Below are 5,708 nucleotides of genomic sequence, written 5' to 3'. Positions count from 1 at the left end.
CCTACCAGACAGCAGTGGGACTTCTCATCTTACTCCACTTTTTTTCCCTGAGAGCCTTTCTTTACACTGTGTATGGAAAACCTATCATCTCAGTGTTAAATGAATATGAGTCTAAAGCATTCTGGGACTAGGGTTCACAAATAGATGCGGTACAAATACCCTCAGGATGCAGTCATTACTAAGCATCTTTTATACTGCTCATTGTATCAGGATGCAGCTTTTTAAAATATGTCTGTGAGACACAGAAGTGACTTACCCAGAATATATATTGTTATGGCAGACTATAAAGATGTCTTTCAACATTAATACTACAAAATCAGCAAAGTTTACAAAGCCACTAAACCTTTAGAACTTACCTTATTTAGATACATAGTTGCCTCCAAATACTAAGCATGTCATAATTTTGTCCTTTATTTGATCTCTCTTTCCCATACTTTCTATAAAGAGTATCTTTTTGTCATAACATTTTAAAATTTAAGGTTTAGGGACTCATGCATGTTTAAGTCTTGTCTGCAGCTGCTTAAGGTCTTACCAGGGAGAAATTTGCTTTGGATGTACTTGTACATCAGAACAGGTTTCAGCCATAGTAAGTTGCATGAGCTGCAGAGCAGAAATGCTGAGGAGCAACATATGGTTTCCCTAAGAAAAGCTTTTCTTGTTCACTCTCCTGTCAAGATGCTCATTTATATTGTAGTTGCTGGAGATGCTCACATGTGAAATAGGCAGTCATATTTGCTCCTCTGCTTTGCAGGTCTGTCAAGCCAGCAGGTCCTTAATAAGAGGTTTCATGTTAACATGTGACAATTATGGAATGTATCCAGATCGCTTATTCAAGGGAGCAGATGGTCTCCAGGCATTGTTCCTTGCAGGTACTCCTTGTAGCCATAATGCTGCTTCTTGCAGCCCTAACACCTTCTCTACTACAGGTGATTTCTTTTGAGCAGCTGTCTGAATGGATAGTGGCCAATTCACGAGTCACAGCAATTTATCAAAGAGATTCCAATATTGGCAAAATCACTATGATAGTAATACACTGGAGACTGGAACTGCACAGAGCAGTTTAGAATAACAGCAACCTGCTGAATATGGTATTATTGAAACCATTGAACCCAAATTACGTTTAAAGGATATTTGTTACGGAGCTTGACAGATTCCAGCTACATAACAGCTCCTGACATATCTTGAGGATAAATGCCACTGAACTAATTATTCCATGTTGATAATGCTTGCATGTGCCCAAAGGACTTGCTGAATCTCAGAACTAAGTGCTCCAAAGCTCCCACTGCCATGGGCATGCTCCATGCATGCAAGGAGGAGGTGTTACAGTAATGAGCATAAAAGCTGGAAGCAGGGAACCATTTTCCCCTTGGAGTCTTAATACTGATGAACAGACAGCAAACAAAGTAAAAACAAAAAGCTGCCTGGCTTAAATGCAGACTGAGGTAGGCTTTGCATGGTTAAGCTGGTAGCACTGGAGCTAAGAGGTCAGGAAAAGACTGAGCTTTGCCAGGATGAAAACAGGCTGGAGGCTTGCACACAGTAAAAGACAAGTCAGAGACCAAGAAGATGAGAAAAAGATTTAAAAAGAGAAGGTGGTAGTTGCAACCTTGCAAATTAAACAAGAAGCCTCAGGAGGTGAAGAAGTGAGTTCATGAAAGCAAGGTCTAGGAAGGCAGAAAGAAAAGGACTGAGACAGGGAGAGGTAAGTGTAGCCACTACAGCCAAATTTAAAGGAAGACTTAGCTTAAAAGATCAGATATCTAAAAAAAAGGCTGAATTGTAAATAACAACCTAGGTCTGCCACCAAGAAAATCACTCTTGACTGGAAAGCAGAGCATACACCTTTCTAGCACTCATGTTAATGACTCACTAATTCATCGGTAGGAAAAAGGATTACTTCCAACACCTGGGAAGTAAAGTACTGTTGATATCAAATGTGGTGGTAACGTTTCCAAGCCCAGCAGCTTATAATACGTTTCCCTGCATGGTTGGTTTGGTTTTTCTTTCCTTGATGCCCTGCTCTATTCATGGTTTACAGATCACTGCATGACTGGACACAGCAGGTGTGATTTACAACAGACCATGACAATTATGTGAAGTAAATGGCACTGTTACACAGACTTCCACCCTACAGACCTTCTTGAACATCACATCACTAGATGTTGGGGCAGGGGTTCCTCATCAGGCTCTGGAGCAGATGAGTCATTTTTACACAGGCATTGCTGCCTCAAGCCAAAGACAGGCATCCCCTGGACAGGACATCCTTCAGGGCTGTGGCTTCATCAGACCATTAGAAACCAGCTCTTCTGAGTATCCCTAGTTTTACCTGTTGGAAGTGAGCAAGACGAAGCAAATGTTCTTGAGAGACACACTGTGTGCCTTTCCTCAACTCCCACACTAAGTTACTCTTGAGTTTCCTGAGGACCTGTATTTCTCCATGCAAACCTGCAAAAGTTCATTACATCCCATTCTCCAATAAATTAATGAAGATGGTAATGACAGCCCCAGTATCAATTGCTTAAGAATGCAGTAGTTGCTAGCTGGACTTTTTAACAGTGACCACAGACAGTATTGCTCCAAGCCCAGCTGGTAAGCTAATTTTCCACATACTGCATGGGTCACTTATCCAAACTCTCTCTCTTCAATTTGGCTACAAGAATACTATGAGAAATCATGTCAAAAGCCTTGTTAAACAACATTTTGTACAGTCCACTTGTCCACAGAATGTGTCATCTCATCATAAGGCCATCAGGTTGGGCAGGTATGATTTACCCTTTGTAAATCCAATTTGACCATTTCAATTTTTTCTTTACTGCACTTTGGTAGTCATGACTTCAAGGATTGTTCTCTAATCTTCCCAAAGAAAGAGGTCAGGCTGGCTGACCGGTCTCCTGTAGCAATGTGGATCATCTTCTTGTCTTTGAAAATGGATAGCAAATTACATATATGCTTTTTTCACACTTAGACAGAACCTTATCCCTGACTCTCTTGGGGGACAAAGACAAGGATGATAGAAGTGGTAGCTTTTCTACTGACACAGAAATTTTCCTAGAAAGAAATGTGAAGGAGAAGACAGACACTAACAGGAGAGGATGTTGCACACCACATCCTACAGTTCTGTATCTGCCAGGGCTCAGCAGGAACCAGCAGCTCCTAAAGGCAGGGCTCAGAAGCCAAGGGAGATACCACAACTAGCAAGGCAGGGTCCTCACCAGCAAGGCCCCAAACCTGGGCCCATGAGCAGGGGGTGTGAGTGGATGACATATAAGACCATTACGATCTATTAGTGCTCTCAGAGTCATGACAGGATCCATGGTTTGTACAAAGTAACCCCACCAGAGACGTTCATACTGCAAGTGTTTAAGTACAGGCAACAACCCAACAATGGGCACACATCCCATCTGTGATGGGCACCTTCAGTGCTAGGGAATGACCTCATGCTCACATCTGTCAGTTCAAGCAACACAGCCCTAGTTTCCACAGAGCATCTTGCCTATCCAAGGCCAAGGGCTTGCTCTAGTATCGTGGCTTCAGGCAGCGCTATAAGAAGCAGGAGAAATGGCAACTGATTAAGAGCATCTGGCAGTCTCCAGTGCCAGATGCATGCAGCAATCATGCAGTAAGCGTAGCACAGGCTACAGGCCAGATCTAAGTGCAAACTAAAGGCTTTCAAGACAGCTACTGAACTGTACAATAACCAACCAACATAAGAACCAAGCAGAAAGTACATGGCCACTCTATCCCAAAGATCCTAGCCATACCAAAACAGTAGGCACAAGTCACCATGTAAAACATTGTCGCAGAGCCAAGATTCACTCCTTGGTATATGAGAGGAAGAAGATGTAGCTGTATCCACTGGGACTCAGAACTGACATTCTCACTTACTGGATGCACAAGGTCAGAAGCAAACTTCTCCGAATATTTAGAATATAAACATCATGGGTCACTGGATTCAATAATTTCCTATTGAAAAGAATTCACCCAAGCATTTAAGTCAGCTTCATGTATCATTGTGCAAAACAAAACCCAGACTAAATTCTTGACAGGAACTGTGTGTTGTTTTTACTGGGTACACTTAAGGCTGCAATGAACCTTCCCCAGTGCAGGCAGTATAATACAGGTAACTAAACTCCCATGAAAATGCAAAATAAAATCTTCTCAGAGTTGCCAACATTATTACAAAATCCTTTAGAGGCAACAATTCCCACAGACTAATAGTTTGGCATCCAGCCAGAAAAACAAACAAACAAAAGTCTAAGTTACTAGGACAGCTGTGTCAGACGGAATTAAAATCTTCTCGAATAGTTTCCCAGTGTGAGAGAATAAACATACATTTGATGGAAGGTGAGGACTTCTGTCTTCCCAAAAAGCCTATTTTTAATTGAGCATACAGAGAGAGTAGGATATTGGGATATTATGCTCCACTGGATAATTAGAGATGCCTGCACACATACCTAGTCACCAATGGAGTAGTACTGAAGGCTTGCCAGCCAATTACCAGTTCCAAGTCAGAGCAGGAATGAAAAAAAACATGCTGAAGAAGACAGAACACATTTCTGATGCTTCCTTAACATGCTGTTAAGATTTCATTAGAAAAAGCTTGGTCTTAAGTCCAGTTCTCACTTGCAGCTACTTCCCTTGAACACGGAAGATCCAGCATTTATTTCAAACCTGCTTTTGATCTAAAGGACTATTTTCAATGCCTATTTAACTGCAATGAACACAGCTTGATACTTTTGAACTAAGAAAAAAAAGACCAGGCATAGTCCTCCAAAGTTTATTTCAAGTATAAAAGTCATTCAATGAAATATCTACAGGTTTTTCTTTGAGCATAAAGGTTTAACAAGATAGAATCAAGTACCAAATTTCTGAAAAAATATTATTTGATTCAAAATTTTGAATAATAATGAAAAGGCACTTAAACAAAAGATACCCAGGGACAAATATAACTCTTCTGTCACAGTGAATGTGAAATCAAACATTATCTAACACTTTATAATAAAAGAAATTAATTACAGTCTGTGTAAATTGAGCAACATGGTCCAGACAAGAGTGAATTCAAACTCCTTGCACTTCAACAATAGCACTTTTCTTTCAAGTGTAAAGAAAGCTAGAGAAAGAAAGAAAAACAAGAGAAGTCTTCAGTCAACTAACACTTTACAGCACTGTTTACAGCACTGAGTTAAAACTAAGAACTCAATTCAATTTGTACAAGTTCCACAAAAACAAATGTAACAAAACTGGGTAGCAGCATAGATACTTCATAAATACCCCTGATCTGTATGCTTGATTTGAGGGCTTTAAAGATCTATTCCCAGTTTAAAAAAAAAAAAAAGGGTTCTACAAAACCAAAAGCCTTTATAGAAGCAAAACAATCAGACTAGCGTAAGTGGAAAATAGAAGTGTAATGCTTGGAAACCCACTGCAATCCCTTTCCAGTAGAAATATTCTTCCACTGCCAGTAATGGAAAATACCACAAGTAAAGTTTTTGAGAATCAGAAATTTAAATGAGTTTGATCTTTTTTTTGGTCAAGATTCAAAAAACTCCCCTATCTTAAAAAAAAAAAATAATTCAGACATGCCTAAAGAAACAGTACATTTAACATCAGCATCTGCAGCACCAAAGCATATTTGTGCAATAAATACAAAAGAAGATGTCAATTATTCACAAATATGAGGAAAATAGGGAGGGAAATTCCCAACACCT

This window comes from Corapipo altera, unplaced genomic scaffold, assembly GCF_003945725.1.
Source record: "Corapipo altera isolate COAL_440 unplaced genomic scaffold, ASM394572v1 1, whole genome shotgun sequence".
In the NCBI taxonomy this organism is placed as follows: Eukaryota; Metazoa; Chordata; class Aves; order Passeriformes; family Pipridae; genus Corapipo; species Corapipo altera.
This window is presented reverse-complemented; position numbering follows the sequence as displayed.